This window comes from Rhinopithecus bieti, unplaced genomic scaffold, assembly GCF_001698545.2.
Source record: "Rhinopithecus bieti isolate Rb0 unplaced genomic scaffold, ASM169854v2 scaffold_1304, whole genome shotgun sequence".
Taxonomy (NCBI): Eukaryota; Metazoa; Chordata; class Mammalia; order Primates; family Cercopithecidae; genus Rhinopithecus; species Rhinopithecus bieti.
Window position 1 is genome coordinate 883,837 of NW_016803307.1, and position 20,479 is coordinate 904,315.

Below are 20,479 nucleotides of genomic sequence, written 5' to 3' on the forward strand. Positions count from 1 at the left end.
TAAAGCCAAAAACTTAAACAAATGAACATTTTAAAGTAATATTTGATTCTGCTCTGAAAGAAAAGTAATTCTGCCTGTCTAATCCAGTAATTTACATAGTTTAGTGATTTGCTTGTCAATAATGAACAAATTGCCCTTACCCTAGTATATTACTATAATGCTTCATTTTCATTAAGACGTCTGTGGCTGGGCACAGTGGCACACACCTTCAATACCAGTGCTTCGAGAGGCTGAGGTGGGTGGAATGCTTGAGCTCAAGAGTTTAAGACCAGCCTGGACAATATGGCGAAATCTTGTCTCTACAAAGTACAAAAAATTAGCCAGGCCTGGTGGCACATGTCTGTAGTCCCAGCTACCCAGAAGGCTAAGTGGGAAGATCACTTGAGCCCGGGAGGTGGAGGTTGCAGTGAGCCGAGGTCGCCCCACAGCACTCCAGCCTGAGCAACAGAGTGAGACCCTGTCTCAAAAAAAATAAAAAATAAAAAAATAAAAAAATAGCATCTGCCAACTTTTCAAAAAAGGGTTAAAGCTTTTCTTCAAGTGTGCAACCTAAATAGAAAAATACAGAGTCAAATTTAAAAACACATTAAAAAAGAAAGACTTGCCAAATTCTAGATTCAAATGAATTAGGAAGTAGATGAGTCAATGGTTCATTACAGATATGGTACCAATGTACAGAAGTAGTCTGAGAAAGATGATTATGGAATGAGCCATAATTGACTCTGAAAGGTCACTTTGGATGAGAAGAGAGGATGAAATGATCATTAAAATAAATGGCTAAGTCAAAAGACATCATCTTCTAACACACATTTCCTACACCTGGTGAGGTATGTAGTGAGAAGGGGTAAGTGGATGACAATATGAAATACGGAATAAAGAAAATCGTCATTATTTCAAGCCTAATACCAATGAAATCACTGGTGTTTCCTCACTCTCCCTGGATCTGGGTTCCAGAGTTCTTGCAGTACCAAGTGCTCTGAAGCTCTGGGTTCTTGACACATGCTCCATATGGCCTGTTCTCTTCTCTGTCTCCTGGGCTCTGCCCATTGCCCAATAGCAATCATACTAAGAAAACGTTTTCCATCCCTTCATGGCCTCTGCAGCCCTCACTTCTTGTGATTGGAGTCAATCTTCCTGTTAACTTTGTGATATATTCTTCCTCATGTCATTACTGACATCAGTCTAGTCACTTCTGATGTCACTCCTGAGAAAAAGAAAACTTTCTCCACAAGCATTTCAACACTTTTGTAAGGCCTCAAGCAAAAGCTTGGCCCCATTTTGCTTGTTGCACCTAGTGCCACTAGACAGCGCTCTCCTCTTATTCTTCCCAGTCTACCATCGTCACCAGTTTACATGATGCTTAGTCATACATCTGTCCACAGATACATGGAAAGCATTTTTCAGTGATCACCAAGTCAGTAACTGTGCTCAGTTCTGGAAATTTAATGTCAAGCAAGGTCAAAACCAACCTGAAACCTTTTGGAACTTCCTTTCTAGGGAGAGGGGAGACATGGATCAAATAATCACCAATGCATAATTATAAACTATGTTAAGGGTTGTGAAGGAAAGGCTCAAAAAGCTACTAGAGCATATATGAGGATACTCATCCATCCTGGCAGGAATGAGGGGTTTGTTCCAGGGAAGGCAACCCTGAGCAAGTAACATTCATGCTGATATCTGAAAGAGTTTTGTAGGCAAAAAGAAGAAAGAAGATTTCAGGCAGAAGGAAGAATATGTGTCAACTCCATGACACATTCAGTAGTGAAAGAAGGTTAGTGTATAGGAGCCAAATACATCTGGAAAGGTTGGGAGGTACTGAAAATCTACAAATTCTGACCAGGAAGTTAAGAAACAAGGCTGTTTAGCACCCTCCTGATTTTCTCAAATATCTCAGTCCTGAAACTGTCAGCTGCAACATGGTTCAGCTTTCTCTATTCTAACAGACCCAACTAGGGGAGTCTTTACTAAGCAGAACCCCCACCACTCCAGACAGATAGTATTGTGACCTCAAAATCAATTTCCTTCTGGTAGAGTACATCATGTGCAACTTTAGAGCTTGCAATGTGTAATCAGAAAGGATTCTAACAGCAAAGGATGGTGCAGTATCCCAGGCTGGCAAGATCAAAGAGCTGTTACCATTCTTAGACCAAAAGAGAATGGAGGAGGAAAAAAAAAAAGCAGTTTTTAGAACTGGTATAGGTTGACTGTGTGGAGAGGGCACTTGACAAGAGACACCATGCTTGATAAAAGAATCAGCCAATCTGTGGTGGCCTCTTAGGAAGGCAAATGGGAAGAGAAAGAAACCAATCTCTCCTCCCACTCTCTAATCTCTTGTCACTCTGGGAACCCAACTGGAAGCCAGAGAGCAAGGACGCCCACATGGGTCATTTTCCCAAGACGTATAGCAGAATGGAAAATGGTGAATGGGCGTACCCGATGGTAGTCAGGAGAGTTAAAGCATAGTGCCCAATTTCAAATCTTAGAGGTGCCACTGAGAAGGGGTGTGATCTTAGGAAGGTTAACTCATCTCTCCATGCTTCAGTTTCCTCATCTTTAAAATGGGAATAATGACAAAAACACATTGGTTTGCTTTAGAGATTCATAAAGTGCTTAGATTAGTGCCCGACACATGGCTAGTGCTTACAAATATTCTTAATTTTTCTCTTAATTCATTTTATAGAAGAAACTGCAATTTAAAGAAGATAAATGACTTATTCAAGATCCCATTGCCAGAAGGGGCACAGTCAAAGCCAGAATCCACGCCTTCTGGTTCTTGTCCTAGCACTGTTCTCTTCCCCAAGCTGTCTCTTCCACGCCCTTCTCCAGAATCACCAACATAGTTATTACTAAACTGACTAATTCAGCGAGCACATTCTAAATTTCATTTCTGTTTGTTGGTTTATGGAATATTCACATTTTAAAAAAATTATTTTTTAAATAGGAAAGGATTCATCCTATTCTTGATAGCTTAATGCAAATAGAAACCCGAGCCCCTTCCTCCCTGAGTTAACTTGGAATTATAGATGCTATCATGGTAGACGTTAGGTTGATAACAACAGGGGCTTTTTGGGCTTCTCGGTGGAAAACTCTCAGCTGTACAGTCAACTTGGGAGTCTCTTAGGTTTTCTTACGTACTCAAAGAAGAACTGAGGGACAATAGGTTAGATTTAACTAACTGAAATGCCTCAGAACAATTAATAACCCAAATAATTGGAATGGGTGGTCTTAGGAAAGATCCTACTAGAAGTTCCAGATTTGAGACAAGTATTCACAAGCTTACCTAGTGTTTATGTCAGTGGCCCCTACCACATGATAAGACAACCAGGAATGAGATCTTAACTTTATCTTTGCCTCTGCTCTGTTGCTTGTTCCCCAACCAGGCCACTAAGTCCTATATGTGTAAAGTAGCCAAGTAATTTATCATCTAAGCTAGGATGCTGTTGAGATAAGGGGGTGGTATTAACTATTACACTGGGAAAACAGGCCCGAGCATGAACTCTCCTGGACAAATTGGGACATATAATCATCTCAATCTTAGAGCATTTTGACTCCTGTCACATCTTCCCTCATGATGTACATGCCACTGTAAGCAAAAGTCTAGTTATATCCTTGTATCTAACCATACAGAATATATTTATTGTTTGATATATATGATATATATCAAATTAAAATTTATTTGATAATATATGATTATATATTTATTAATATATAATCATTATATAAAAACAATGTAGTAAGACTTACATGTTTACCCTTTTCTCAGCCTTTTTTTTTTTTTTTAGATGGAGTCTCACTCTGTGACCCAGGCTTCACTGCAGTGGTGCAATCTCGGCTCACTGCAACCTCTGCCTCCTGGGCTCAGGTGATTCTCCTGCCTCAGCCTCCTGAGTAGCTGGGATTATAGGTGTGCACCACCACACCTGGCTAATTTTTGTATTTTTAGTAGAGATTAGTTTCACCATCTTGGTCAGGCGGTCTCAAACTCCTGACCTCAGGTTTTCTGCCCGCCTCGGCCTCCCAAAATGCTGGCATTACAGGTGTGAGCCACTGTGCCCAGCCAAACAAAGACTTTACTGTTGAAATCTATTGTTATTTTATTTTATTTATTTATTCATTTACCTATTTATTTATTTAAAGCTGAGTTTCCATGAGAAGATCAAGTTATTTTATGTCTGAACAAGTAATATTTCAATCTCACACTTTGCTGTTAAATCTTAAATGCAGATTGATAATGAGACTTGAAGAGTCACTAAATCCTGACATAAGCTTCCAGGCTATGACGAAGGAGTAATAACAATACAAAATAATACATACTTGGGCTTGGGAGAGAAAGTATCTAGATCGTCAAAGCCTCCTCTTCTATGCACCCCATAATCCTTCTGGTGCCCTTTTACTTGTCTCAACTCTAACATTGGCATCCATTCTCTCTGATTCAAAGAATTTATCTTTGTGGGGCCGGGTGCTGTGGCTCATGCCTGTAATCCCAGCAGGCGGGCAGATCACAAGGTTAGGAGATCGAGACCATCCTGCCTAACAAGGTGAAACCTCGTCTCTACTAAAAATACAAAAAAAGTAGCCGGGTGTGGTGGTGGGTGCCTATAGTCCCAGCTACTCGGGAGAATGGCGTGAACCCAGGAGGCGGAGCATGCAGTGAGCAGAGATCACGCCACTGCACTCCGGCGTGGGAGACAGAACAAGACTCTGTCTCAAAAAAAAAAAAAGAAAAAGAAAGAATTTATCTTTGTGGTAGTACCATAGTCTTCAGGTAGAGAGAGCTGATGAAATTTAACTTCTGATTATCTCCGGAAGTTGAGCTAAGTCAGTAATGAATGTGTACTTTGTAATTTTGTCGATTTGAACATTCACTACCTGCTGTTGGTGTTTTAAAAATCTCAGAAGTTTTAGGTTGAATAATATAAAGCAAAAACATCATAATATTCACTGGAGAGAAAAAATAATTGATTTTTTAATGTACACTTTAAAAAGTAAATAGTGTATGTTCAAAGGAAGATTAGTGAATTGCTACAGTCACAGCTCAGTAACACTGGACTTGAACATCTACTGATAATGAGTATTACGTTTAGCATTCATATGAAGATTATGTCTGCAGACCTCAACAGTTTCATGATGCTGCCAGATAAAAATATTTTAATTTGCCTTTCAATTTTCCACACTTAATAGAGTAACTTGTTGTAACATTCCTTATAGATCAAGGATGCAAACATTTTCAGGGTTTAAGCTACAGGATTAGGAGGATTAAGCTAAGGATTAGGAAGAAAAATCGTTACAATTCTTTGTCCTATATGTGCCAACAATAAGCCTCAGCTTTTTTCTAACGACATTTGCTTTAGATAGACATAATAGGAAGTCAAATCAATAAGTACTTCAAGGGCAGTACTTTGTGCCCAGTACTCTATCAGGAACCACGGACATTCGGAAAGAAGTCAAAGATGTCATCCTTGCATTTAAGAAATGCACACACTTGTTGGAGAGTAGGAATGTGTATTTCTGTATCTACACAGCATTAGAAAGATCCACAGTGGGAGAGAGGAATATGGAAGCAAAATATTAAACAGGATGTGTTATCGATATAGACTCAACTATCTGTACTATAGACATTAGAAAGGGGAAGGCTAACTTTAGGCAGGAGTTAGTCACATAAGGCTTCATGGAGGAGGGGGAGCCTGCAGACAAAAGTGGAATTTCTGGAGTTATATTTGAAAAGGGAAAGTGTTCCAGGGAGAGAATGGCACAAGCAAAGACACTTAAATAGTCCCTCCTTTATTAATCCATTCAGCAACCATTTAATGAGCGCTTAGCTCATATGAGGACCAGTAACCAATATCTTCAAAGATGAAATGAAAGATGAAATCATGCTTCCTATCTTTAAGAGAACGGCTTAGGAGGAACTTCAATCTTATAATCCAGTACTACTCTGTAATCAGCTTCTGATGAGTATTTATTAAAAGAATGAGGCTTATCCTACTTTCCCAATGCATCTTCTTTCTTTGATATAATACAGTCTATCCAGCTGACTCACATTCTTCTCTCTTTCATGAGACTGTGTCCCACTTGCTGCTCTCACTGCCCACAGTCATCACCAGTTCACAGAGTGGGTGGGTGTGGGTTTCCAGAAACCCAACTGGGATGTGTGGGTTAATAAAATCACCTGGAAGCAAGAGCTACCCGAGGACAGGCTAAGGAGTGATCATAGTTAGGAGCAGCCCAATAGCACTGTCATCTGGCAGCTGAGACACCAAATCCTGGGAGAAAACAGGGATCATGACCTGCCAACTGCTGTCAGCTGAAGCAAAGTGTAGGCAAATAGATCATATGCCAACCTCTGCCCTGAACCCTGAAGAGTTTCAGGTTCACATTCATTTCTAAATGCAAGGCCAGCTCCAGAGAATATTGCAAAATGGGTTCTTAGTCATCAATGCCCTATTAGCCTCTTCTTTGCTTCCCCTTTAAAGGCTCTTTTACTGTCCAATTGTGTATTTCATTTTTTCTTTATTTTTTCCTTTTCTTCTTCTTCTTTTTTTTTTTTTTTTTTAACATGAGGCTTTGCTCTGTTGACCAGGGTGGAATGCAGTGGTGTGATCATGGTTCACAGTATCCTTGACCTCCCAGGCTCAAGTAGTCCTCCCACCTCAGCCTCCTGAGTAGCTGTGGTCACAGGCACAAGCCACCATGCCTGGCTAATTTATTAATTTTTTTGGTAGAAATGGGGTCTTACTATGTTACCCAAGCTGGTCTTGAACTCCTAGACTCAAGAGATCCTCCCACCTCGGCTCCCCAAAGTGCTGGGAGCATAGGCATGAGCCACAGCACCTGGCCTCAATTGTCTGTTTCTTTAGACCAGCCACGAGCTTTCCAAAACTTTGTTTCCAAGGCAGATAGGCCTTTTCTTTGCCCACACAGAGGCAGCTGATCATTTCTAGAGAAAATAGTGCAATTAGAAAGGTTGGTTTATGCCATGATCTGAATGTTTGTGTTTCCCAACTTAAATTTGAATGCTGAGATCCTGACCCCCAGGGTGATAGAATTAAGAGATGGTGCTTTTAGGGGGTGATTAGGTCGTAAGTGTGGAGCCCTCATGAATGAGATTCATGCCCTTACAGAAGAGGCCCCAGTGAGTTACCTTACCCCTTCTGCCAGGTGAAGACATAGGAAGCAGAGAGCTCTCTATGAACAAGGAAGCAGGCTCTCACCAGACACCAAATCTGCTGACAGCTTGATCTTGGACTTCCAGCCTTCTGAACTGTGAGCAACAAATATTGGTTGTTTAAGCTGTCAGTCTATGGTGCTTTCGTTATAGCAGAAATGGACTTAGCTGCCTTGTATCCATCAACACCCTCTACTACAACAGGAAAATAGAAGTCATCTTTCTTCCCACCATGAAATTTAAACATATCTGCATACATGTTCATTGTCTTAGTCCATTTTGTGCTAGTATAATAGCACAGATCTATAAAGAACAGAAATCTATTTCTTACCATTCTGAAGGTTGAGAAGTCCAAGATCAAGGTACCAGCATCTGGTGAGGGCTGCTCCTGGCTTCCATGATGGCATTTTGAACACTGTGTCATCCAAAGAACGGAAACACTGTGTCCTCACATGGCAGAAGACAGAAGGGACAGAGGACCAAACTCCTTCATAAGGGCTTTTATAAAACATTAATCCATTCATGAAGGTGGAGCCCTCATGACCTAAATATCCCCAAAGGCCCCAACTCCCAACACTGTTGCATTGGGGATTTAAGTGTCAGCATTCAAATATATTCTAAAACACTCATTTATAAAGCCTTCTATTTTAGCTAATAAAGATAAAGGTGAAATCTTCCAGTCCATGGTGAGAAGACAGAGTTATTTTATAAATGATTTCGGGAAACCAGGTAGCCATTTAAAAATAAAACTAAAATTGTCTTAACACCTCCCACTTGCACCAGGAAAATATACAACTGAATCAAAGATTTCAGTGTAAATAATGAAACTATAAATCAGTTCTAAGAAATCTCGAGAGATTTCTTTTAGAGTTGGAAAAGCCTCTCTAACTATGACACAAAACTCAGGAACCATAAACAAAAAGATTTATACATTTGACAATACAAAAATCAACCATTTCTACAAGGCTGAAGCTACCATAAACAAATTTCAATGACAAACAACAAACTGGGAAAATACATATGCACGATATACTGGAACCAAAGGGCTACTTTTCCTTATATAAAGAAAGCATGTATAAAGTGTTAAAAAAACAACAACTCAATTTTTTTAAACGTACAACAATCTTCCCAATGGCTCTTAACCAGTAAAACATGTTTAATCTCACTCATAGCTAAAGAATGCAAATTAAAATAATCCTGAGCTACCATTTTTCACTTGTGAAATTAGGAAAGATCAAAAATTTGATAATCTTCCGTGCTGATGAGGTTGTGGGGAAAGAGGCATTTTCATATTGCTGATGGGAATGTAATAGGTACAACTTCTATGAAGAGGAATTTAGCATTATTTACCAAAATCACTACTCATACTCTCTGATCCAGAAAATTCTACATCTAAAGATTTATCTTACAGATTACATGTACACACACTTCCAAAATATATAAGGTTATTCGTTACAGCTTAGAAATGAAAAATGTTAGAAATAAACATGATCTCTCTCAATAAGAGATAAATCAACAATGACGCACCCACACAATGAAGTTAGACCTCTGCTCCTTCTCCACACAGCCTGTAAATGTTAGCTTTCCTCTACACTCAATCCTAGACCTTCTTCCATTCCTACTCTTGGGGGTCTCATCCATTGCCAGGGCTTTAAATATCTCCACAGAAAATATCTCATTCCAGAAACCTTATAATAATCTTTGTTGTCTCCCTATCCCTCATTCTCTTCACTAAATGCTATTAAACTACCTCAAAATTACATTTTAATAGTAAAACAGCTTTACAGATGTATAACTGAAATAAACTGTACATAATTATAGCACATTATTTGATAAGCTTTGACACAAGTATACATTCAAAACTACCACCATAATCAAGATAATAAACATCTCCATCACCCCGAAAGTTTCCTAATGCTGCTTTGTAATCCCTCTGGCCCACCACTCCCTACTCCCCAAACTCCCACCCCCAGGCAGCCACTGGTATGCTTTCCATCATGATAGCTTAGTGTGTATTTTCTAGAATTTTATATAAATAGAATCATACAGTATAAACTCTTCATTCTTCTTTCACTTACCATAATTATTTTCAGATTCATCTATGTTTTGTATATATTAGTTCATTACTTTTGTGACTGAGTAGTATTCTGTTGTATGGAAATATCATAATTTGTTTAAATTTACCTGTTGATAAACATTTTAATTCCTTTCATGTTTTCTCTATTATAAGTCAAACTAGTATGGATGCAAACATATATTTAATCCTTCCAGTTTCCTCCATTTAAAAAAGTTCTATGTTTCCTCCTCCCGTTTTTAACACCTTTGCTAATCAACCACCCTCTATGAGTAGGTGTAAGGGTTTCTTGACGGATCTACTTTCTATTCTTCATTCTACCCTACAACTACAGCTATCATTTTTTTTAAAAAAAAATTAATGCTTGTCCTTTTTTGTTTAAAGTTCTTTAGTAACCACCACTTCCTCTACCTTGCCCCAGCCCAATACTCTAAGGATGTAATCCAAACTTCATAGCCTAAAATGCCTCTTATGTTATCTGGCCTCCCTCATTTTACCTAGCACTGCTGTCTCTCAGGCTCATGCTTCCTGACCCACGTAATCCTTCTCTCATTGCCTCAAAAGCTCCACTTTTTTTTTCTACTCCAAGTATCTTTCACATGCTGTTCCTTCTTGGAATTCTCTTCCCCAGTTCACCTACTGTCTTGCAACTTTTCCCATTCCTTAAGTTTCCAAGAAATCAGTAATGGATTACAAACAGCTATCCAAATTTTCTGCCACTGTTGAAGAGGTAAGAGATGAGTTAACTCATGCAAGAAGTGGAGCAAGGAGGCTGATCTAAGGGAAAAAAAAAAATGAGCAAAGCCAAAAACTATGAACCCATGGTGATAATATCCAAAGTATTGAGAGGCCAGTCCAGGAGGCTCATCAATCTTTTCATAGCTAAAGACCACAGAAGCAATCAAAAGTAAAATATGTATGACACAAAACCATTACGTTGATAAAAGAGAGCCTTGAGCAAACATTAAAATATGAAATGGAAAAAAGATGAAAATTACTAGACAGATGATGACTACTAATATGGAATCTGGACAACGGTGTTCTAACATAAAATAATGGGAATTCTTAAATTTTAAAAGCAAATAGTGAAAGAAAAGGTAGTAAAAGATTTAATAATAAAAAGAGAACACAAAGCACTAGAAAACATTTCCCAGGAAAATCTGATAAAGAATATTTAATGCTTACACATATCCTGAAATAAACTAAAAGGTTTAAGGACATCCATGTAGAAAAAGAAAAGCTCCTCGAAGTGTAAGGGCTGGGAGGGAGGTGCAGATGAGCCTGACCCCCAACACCTCAGCAGCAGCATTCAATGCCAGAAGACAATGGAGTTCTGCTTACACAATTCTGAGGAAAGAAAAAGGTAATTTTGTGTCCAACTAATTGTGCTTGAAACATAAAGGCAGGAAACAGACTTTAGAATAAGCAACAATTCATGAAATTTAGTGCTTATGAATTATTTTTGAAAAAGTCATCCAGCAACAAAACCCAGCAAGCCAATTGTTAAGTGAAACATTAAAATCCTGAAGTGGAAGGTTGGTCACTAAACCCATTCAGTGGCTTAAAGAAAAAGCAAAGCTGAGAATTATGCTTATAGGACAGAGCAAATTTATGAATCTTGATAATGAAAAGATAATAATACACTTAACAGAAATATGGTGTTGTAGGGGTAGGTTAGAAAGACGGTGTCATGTTCCTTACCTTCAGTGCAGACAGATTCATAGATCTGCTTGAATTGAAGCATTTTGGTGATTGTTTTTTTTTAAAGTAAAAAAATCTCTTGAAATTTTAGAGTTATCGTCTAGGAAAATAAAATTGCTTGATGTGAAGAAACTCATTAATCTGAGATTGAGCAATTCTACCAATTGCATTAGCTTTTCTCCAGTTTAGTTCAAGGAAAGACAAGTTTAATGCTTTTTGTTTTTTAAAAAAAAAAACATTTATGGTAGGTCCCATTTTTATAGAATTATGTCTGTGTATGAATATGGGTATATACATAGAGAGATCACCAGGAACTAGGATAATGTTGCCAAATGTTATGATAATTATTTCTGGGCAGTTGATAGTGGGGGTTTTGCTTGTTGGTTTTGTTCTTTAACTTTCTTCTATATACTCTTCTGTAGCACTTTTTGTGATAAGCATGTATCAGTTTTATAAAACCAATGATTTTTGAATGGGTCCCTGACGTCTGAGCTATTGCAGGGGATGGCTGAGGAGAGGGACTTTTACCAGAAGGCCCTGTAATCATGGGTCTCATACTCATGAAGACCATAAACTTAGATTTTTTATGTCCTCTCCAAATGAGTTCAATACATGCTGTAACTGAAATATATTAAAATGATTAAACACTTAAATTATAGGGAGTTTTCTTCTTTTTAAAATTATAGCTGGGACTTCAAGATGTCCATTCTTCTTGAGAAGCTCTGCATACATTATTCGAAATTAAGAAATAATGATTTAATACATTGGGAAGAATACGGCTCAGAGGAGGGATCCTAGAGGCTTCCTTCCCCTTCCTGGATCATACCCAGTTTAGAACTTTCTACCAGGCAAACACTATGCAGCCCTGACACTTCCATCTACAACTGCAAGCATTGAACAAAAGGCAACTAATTTTTATGTACCATTTCTGGAACTAGCCCTAGTCATCCAACACACAGATCTCTCTGAATTATAATGCTCATAGATTATTACTTGCTTATATTTGGCTCTACTTTAGTCTGCCTTCTCTCTGATCTAAAGACTCAGTTCCTAATCTCACTACTGAGTTTAGCAAATACTGCTTTTCTCACAACTAGATTCATAATGAGATTATCCATTTGTCTTTGGCTACCTGAACTCACATTATACCTGTGGGTTTCAGTTCCCACCTCTCCCCTGCCTCACTGCTTCTTAACATCTGGCTGATTGCTAACCATATCTCATTCACCTATAGTCATGTGGTGCTGGAAAATAAACCAAGAAAACAGTATGACTTACTTGCTGATTAAAACTTCTGTAGCAATGAAGGGTGAAAAGGATTCATAAGAGTGTTGAGAAATTCTGGCAGGACCAATATCCAGAATGATGAAACTGAGCTCCTCATGGAAAGACAGTCCTGGAACTCATGGGCTCTCACTGCCCCTGAGATGTGACAGAAATAGTCTTTAACTTGGAGTTAGAAGACCTTGATTCTAATCCTAGCTCTCTGCTGGCGAACTGCCCTACAAGTGAGATGAAAAGACACTAAACAGTAACTCGAATCCTCACAAAGAAATAAAAAGCACCAATAAGGATAACTACATAGGTGACTTATAAAAGCATAAATGTGTGTTTGCTTGTAACTTTTCTGACTTAAGACAACTGCATAAAGCAATACTTATAAAACTATTGATGGGTTTATAACATATAAAGATGTACTTGGGCAATAATAGCATAATGGACTAGGGAGGAAAATGAGTAATAATGGGATAGAAAAAAGAGAGAAAACAAATAAATAAAATTAAATTCTAGCTCTAAAAATTATGAGTTGTGTAGCCTCGAGCAATTTTTTACCCAACTTGAGTCTCAGTGTTCTGCATATATAAGATATAATATTTATCTTACCGTTAAGTAAGATGACATTTATTTTACAAGGTTGTTGAGAGAATAAAGTGAAAACAGTGTTTCAGAAATATTTTGTACAATGATTTGCACAGGCACTCAATAAATGCAGGAACTACTGGGTAATGTATACTTGGTGGTTCCATGTATGATTTTCTCTAGTTTTCTGCACATTAACATTTTTATAGTAAAAAAATTAATTCCAGCTTCCTTCCTTTTATGATCTCTTCTTCCTTGACACTCGCAGGTTCAATCTATGATTTTATGAATGAACATGAAGGATGAGGACTTAATGCTAAAATAACTAAATGGGTAGTCTCCACAAGGATTTTCTAAGGGGATACAAATATATGAAACACAAGTTAGGAAGTTCTCCACTCCATTTTGCATAAAGATACATCACACAATCTTGAGATGCAAAGATCCAGATTAACACTGTAGAAGGAAAATAAATCTTGGGGCCCTCAAATTACTAAGCTAAAGGGAAAAGTCAAGCTGGGAACTGTTTAGGGCAAATCTGCCTCCTACTCTACTCAAAACCAGCCCTCTGCTCACTGAGATAAATGCATATCTGATTGCCTCCTTTGAGAGAGGCTAATCGGAAACTAAAAAGAATGAAACCATTTGTCTCTTGTCTACCTTTGACCTGGAAGCTCCCTCCCCTCTTCAAGTCTTCCTGCCTTTGCTTCAAGTTGTCCTGCCTTTCCAGATGGAACCAACGCTCATCTTGCATATGTTGATTGATGTTTCATGTCTCCCTAAAAAATATAAAACCAAACTGTGCTCTGACCGCCCTGGGCACATGAAGTCAGAACCTCCTGAGGCCCTGTCACAGGCATGTGTCCTCAACCTTGGCAAAATAAACTTTCTAAACTAATATTATTTGACCCAACAATTCCATTAGTGGGTATATACCCCAAGGATTATAAATCATTCTACTATAAAGACACATGCACATGTGTGTTTACTGAGGCACTATTCACAATAGCAAAGACTTGGAACCAACCCAAATGCCCATCAATGATAGACTGGATAAAGAAAATGTGGCACATATACACCAGGGAATACTATGCAGCCATAAAAAAGATGAGTTCATGTCCTTTGCAGGGACATGGATGAAGCTGGAAACCATCATTCTCAGCAAACTAACACAGAAACAGAAAACCAAACACCGCATGTTCTCACTCATAAGTGGGAGTTGAACAATGAGCACACATGGACACAGGGAGGGGAACATCACACACCAGGGACTGTCGGGGGTTGGGGGGCTAGGGGAGGGATAGCATTAGGATAAATACCTAATGTAGATGATGGGCTGATGGGCGCAGCAAACCACCATGGCACGTGTATGCCTGTGTAACAAAACTGCACGTTCTGCACACGTACCACAAAACATAAAGTATAACAATAAAAAAAGAAATCTTAAAAAAAAAAATAAACTTTCTAAATTAACTGAGACCTGTCTTAAATTTTCGGGGGTTCACATTTTGGTAACCATGAAGGGATTCTGAGTGGGGGTGCGCCTGACCTTTGACAAATCTCCTATGGGTGCTTGGTACTAACATGAGCTAACTTTATGGCTCAAACCAATTGGACAATTTACTGAGGTCTTGGAGCACCCCCTCCAGAGAATCCCTGATTTCCCAAACTGTGGTTGAGATCTAAAGTTTATTTTGCTGTACAACTCCCTTTTTTGACGTTTTACTTGCTTCCAATAAGAAAGGCAAGTTTTCCTGCTTCCATAACGATGGAAGGCAGGTAACTCCTTCATGGAGTTTAAGCTCATTTCCAACAGAGAAAATGAGGTTTTTTCTCTGCTTCTATGATGGCAGAGAGCAGTCTACCATTTCCAACAGAGAAGATGAGGTTTTTTTCTCGGCTTCTAGGATGGCAAAGAGCAGTCTACAGCCTGAGACCCATTACTACATAAGTAACTGAATTGGGGTTTTGTCTTGGCTAAAGTTAACAACCAGCTGGTCTTCATTTCTTCTCACCATTGGAGTGCTCAGTAGTCATACAAGTTGTGCGATCATTTGTTCTGCTTAACTGTTTTTTGCTGTTATTTGTTCCTGTTTTTGTTGTTATTGCTATCTTTTTGCCTTTGTGTTGGATCAACTCCATCTGACTTAATAAAATCCAAAGGAAAGTTCTAAATCGTGGGGAACAAGGCCTCTCAAGTGGTTAAATTCCCATCCCCCCTAAAAAAAGTGGCATGGTGGAGAAAAAGGAACCAGCAGAAAGAAAAAATAAAAAGAGAAAAAAATTTTTGATTTTGACTACTAAAGGGGCATTATTATCTTTTTTTACATTTTTAATCTTTTTTTGGCTTTTTTTTGTTATACTTTAAGTTCTAGGGTACATGTGCACAATGTGCAGGTTTGTTACATATGTATACATGTGCCAGGTTGGTGTGCTGCACCCATTAACTTGTCATTTACATTAGGTATATCTCCTAATGCTATCCTTCCCCCCTACCCCCACCCCACGACAGGCCCCAGTGTGTGATGTTCCCCTTCCTGTGTTCAAGTGTTCTCATTGTTCAATTCACACTTATTAGTGAGAACATGCGGTGCTTGGTTTTCTGCTCTTGTGACAGTTAGCTGAGAATGATGGTTTCCAGCTGCATCCCTGTCCCTACAAAGGACATGAACTCATCCTTTTTTATGGCTGCATAGTATTCCATGGTGGAACTGTAAACTAGTTCAACCATTGTGGAAGACAGTGTGGTGATTCTTCAAAGATCTAGAACTAGAAATACCATTTGACCCAGCCATCCCATTACTGGGTATATACCCAAAGGATTATAAATAAAGGGGCATTATTTACATAACAAAGCCACCTTTTTGCTAGCCAGGCCAGACTGAAAGAGCAATGGCTATACTTCTGAAATAGCAACAATTTTTCTGAGCTGAAATATGTTAATGAGATTGTAAAACTTTTTTTTAAAAAAAGAACTCAGTGGTTAAAGTCAGCTTAATTAAAAGCTAACATGCAAGGTGTGTGTGTGTGTGTGTGTGTGTGTGTGTGTGTGTGTGTGTGTGTAAGGTTTTTCTTCTCAGTTGACTGATTTCTGTTTTCTTCATTGACTTCAGCTGTCTCCCCTTTCTCCTGCACCCTTTGGGGGAGAAGCCTGTTTTTTCTTATGGAACTTCAAAAGTGTAAACAAAAAAGTTCATCTCAGCCTTTTTTTTTTTTTTGAGACAGAGTCTCGCTCTGTTGCCCAGGCTGGAGTGCAGTGGTATGATCTCGGCTCACTGCAAACTCCACCTCCTGGGTTCATGCCATTCTGCTGTCTCAACCTCCCGAGTACTGGAACTACCGGCGCCTGCCACCACACCCGGCTAAGTTTTTTTTGTATTCTTAGTAGAGACAGTGTTTCACGTGTTAGCCAGGATGGTCTCAATCTCCTGACCTCATGATCCGCCCCCCTCAGCCTCCCAAAGTGCTGGGATTATAGGCGTGAGCCACCGCGCCCGGCCATCTCAGCTTTTAAACTGCTTACTTTTGAATTGTGTCATCTGATTTATTGATTAAAATAGTTATTGCCACAGAGGCCACTCTTGCGTTTTTAAAGAAGAGTGTAGTTTAGACACATAGAAATGTCTTTGATTAAAAAAAAAAATTAATTAAATGCACTACAAAAACATCACATGGTCTAGCCTCATAATAATGCTTCCTTTTTGGAGACCCAGAATTCAGTCTGGGCTCCGCCCAGAGCTCAGAAATTCAGTTAAAAGATAGGTAAATCCCTATCTAAATAAAATTGGTCTTCTTATACAATCCTATGATAGATTTTTATAATTTTATGTTTGATTTTGCATCTATCTTTAATCTCCCTCTAGCACACCAGCCTTTTTCTCTCCGTACCCTTTGATGTACATTTTGCTATCTGATTTTCACCCGAGTTGTTTCCTTAAAGATGCAAATTTAAGGCTGTTTAGCTGACAACTACCTAAGGTTGTGAAACAGGTTATCAAGAATCTGAAAGTCTAAAATTTTTTTTAAAAAGGTCTTAATGAATCTATAAGGTGTACTTCTATCAGCATGCCTAATACGTCTATGTATTTATGTGTTGTGTACACAACGTTCCACTACTAAAAATATATAAAAGAGCTCTAAGTAATTGGCTTAAAAAAATAAAAGTGCTTAAATCAGATACTAAATAAAAAAGACTAGTCAAATGCTTTTTCAAGTTCATGTGACTTATTTAAAATCTTTCATAAATAAGCAGAATTTAAAATTATTGATGAAATAATATTAGAAATGTCTTAAGAATTTGCCAGCGTACATTTTTATTTACATTTACTAATTAAACAATTTCATACTTATCCCTGCCAAATACTGTAAGATGTCAAAATTTGGCACAGGGGTTACAAAGCTAAAAACTCAGCCCAAGACAGAATGATCTTTGCTTGTGTAATCTTTAATGAGTAAGACATTGATACTGGTTTAATGAAAATAGCTTGAATTTAGTAATTCAAAAACATATTGAATTTAGTAATATTACCATAACTTCTAATCCTGTGACTTTAGGCAGTCTAGTCCACATGCAGTAAGGAGGTTTGCTTTGGGAAAGGACTGTTGCCATTTTTGATTCAAAGCTAAACTATAAACTAAGTTCCTCCCAAAGCTAGTTTGGCCTATTCCCAGGAATGAACAAGGACGGCTTGGAGGTTAGAAGCAAGATGAGGTCAGTTAGGGCAGGTCGTTTTCACTGTCTTAGTTATAATTTTGCAATGGCTGTTTCATAACTTTAAATGATGACTATTGTAATTTTCATAAATAATCTAGGTAAATTATTAAAATAAAATAATTAGGTAAATGTAATGGGATAAATAATTTTAGACAAACTTGTCATCATTTAGAATCTAAAGTTATATTAAATTAAATAATACCTATTTCATTATTTGGGTAGTTTCCAGTAAAAATATATTGTAGGAAAACATTCTTCCTAAAAAATGTGTCCTTTAAAAAAGGTGAAACAAGATAGAAAGTTGTAAAATCAAGAGGGTTTTTTTTTTGGTAAGAAAGCTTAAAGAAAATAATTTCATATGAGAAAGAATCTTGTATAATAAATTTAGTCCTTGAGTGAAATGACTGCTTGTTTAAGAAGGAGGGATGTTCAGGACAAACCAAACCCCCCCCCCAAAAAAACTTATATGATCAAGTTGTCACATTATTATTAAGTTTTGGTATGCTTAGGAAAAAAACTGAGATTAAAAATTTTTTAATTAAAGTTATTACATGCATGTATCTTTTTGTATGTGCTTTTAAAGTACTTATGACAATGAGTTATAGCGTTTTGACTCCTGGGTCTAAAAGGACATCAAGTCCTGCTAAACTGTAAGCACTGACAGCAATTAAAGCCCTGTCTTCAGGACTGATAGAAGTTGTCAATCAAAATAAACTGCATTCCTGAAACACAGGACCAGAAATTAAAGCTATTCAACTCCTCAAGGCCCAGGGACTATCACGGAAGAGGTGGGGACATGAGATTGTAAGGGCTGATTTTGACAGAGAAGTTTAGTTTCTCTGTAAATTAATAATTAATGTCAAAGGCACACTGATGCAAGAACAGCATGTAGGCCCCTGTGTCAGATTAACAAGGTTTTCTTGAAGCATTAACTGACTCCTAAATAAAGGTTATAAAGATTATGAAAGGTTTATGGAAGTTATATCTTATGGTCAAGGTTAAAATTTTATAAATTGTTTATAAAATTTTGAAAAATATATTTAATTGGTTTCATGCTGCTTTTATTAGGGTTTACTGTTTGTAAAATTAAATCTCCTTTCTCAAAGAAATAAAAGTCTTTGTCTTTTTTTTGAAAATCCGTGAGTTATCACTTTTGGTCAAATGATGACCCTTATTTACAATGGACCTTATATCAGTGTTTTAAACTTTTGAATATTTGATACCTTTTCAAAAATCAAATTATAAATTACATCTTTTTCTGACTAATAATTAATTTAAATATTAGTTTCTCTGAAGTCCAAAAATGACATAATTTGGCTTTATTTGGTATAAAAATATAAAAAAACATTGCAATATGAAAATGGTTGGTTTCCTTTAATTTTATTTATATAATATGCCTATTGATGTATGTTCCAAAATCATGGGAACTCTATAATTCTTGGATATGACTGTGTACATTATCAGTAAAAATTATAATTGGTTATGTTTTCAGATTATTGTGTGGCCACAGAGAATACCAATTTCTTTGTCAATTTGTTTTGACCTGTATGGCTTACCCTAAAACCTTTTGTCATCTTGTGAACCAATTTTGTCCTTTGTTTTGGTCCTCCCTTAGAAGGTGATTTTACAATCAGCTATAGAACCCTAACAGGTATTCTTGAATGCAGGTTTCTGATAACTTTCGAGATTGTGACATTAGAATAGAGGAAAAAACTTTTAGGACTCTCATGGAGAGCTGGAATATTTGTGAATATCAAGCAGAACAGAGTTAACTGTGTCAACTGAACTAATAGAAGACAAAGTAATCTTTTAACTTTTGCATAAAAGCTGCTGATCCTTTGTTTTGTTTTCAGAGTCAAGGAAACTTTTCTTTCAAGCTATTTACAGCTTTTGAGAATTGAGTAAAGTATACTTCTACGAACAAAATTGGGAGCATATTTGTTTCCCTCTGCCTGACTTCTCCAAAATTTGGAAACTATTTGTGAGTATTCTCAATTTATGACAATACAGTTATTTACATAAGTGCAATATGAATTGTTTTCATTTGTAACAAGACCCAATTGGAGAAACTGGTTATTTTATCAAGGCTTTGACTGGAATGGTGTGCTTTCCTTTAAGGAATCAAACTTGACATATGGAGCTGGTAAAAGCCCCTCAGAAAAATTGGCCCCATACCTTTGTCTACATAGCCCCTGTACAGGGTTTACAGGGTTCCTGACCTGTGGCAAGTAAAGAGTGTCACTTTTTGACAGGTCCAGAGCCCCAAGTTTGTCTTGAAACCTCAAGAGGAGAGGATTACTCAACCCAGAGGTATTTAATGGCACAAATTCACAGCTGGGCTTAGCTTTAAAGAGGTCTTATCTGAGATTCCTTTTATGGAACAAAGTTCCATCAAAGCCAGTTTAAAAGCCTATGTAAAAACTAATTATTCTTGCTGCACTGTTTACATATAATTAGGCCAAGTATAATAAAGCAAGTCAGTCCCACCATGATTTGTCCTTAGTAAAAATGGGAAACTGGAGAGAGAAAATTATGTTTCAAAACTATGGTACACCTGTTGTTAGATTCTAATCTTGCCTAATGTTTTCCAATTTTATTATTTTCTACAGTTTGAACTGAATTCTAATTTTCTTGGCTACAAGTCTTCAAAATTATGTTTTCAATGTTTGTCCTTCTTTTTTCCCCCATTTTTCCTAATTTGGAGTCAATGAAAGCCCTGTGAACTGAAGCTAGACAACTTAACTTCAGAAGAAAATAACAGCAACCTATTTACATGCATAAGCCTCTTTCATATCTGCCTGCTGATGTATGGACTTCAGAGTAATGTGGCCTATTTCAATTTTCAGGATTGTTCTTTTGTTTGTTGTTTTCCTCCCTTCTTCCCCCTATTTTCTCTTCACAGGGCATGAAACCTCACAACCTGCTAAAAATGAGCTTTCCTAATAACTCAGGACCTGCCCGTCAA

At 37.6% G+C, this 20,479-nt stretch overlaps 1 long non-coding RNA gene across 1 annotated transcript in view; it reads right to left on the bottom strand.

The window, feature by feature from the left end:
- LOC108530091 (uncharacterized) overlaps positions 1 to 13,500 on the bottom strand; it is a 20,721-nt gene extending 7,221 nt beyond the window's left edge. Inside the window, exons 1-2 of the long non-coding RNA XR_001885754.1 lie at positions 13,461 to 13,500; positions 12,219 to 12,442 (exon numbers count right to left, since the gene is read on the bottom strand). This is a non-coding gene — a long non-coding RNA (uncharacterized LOC108530091). The remainder of the gene's footprint in view (positions 1 to 12,218; positions 12,443 to 13,460) is intronic.
- Between the last annotated feature and the right edge of the window lie 6,979 nt (positions 13,501 to 20,479).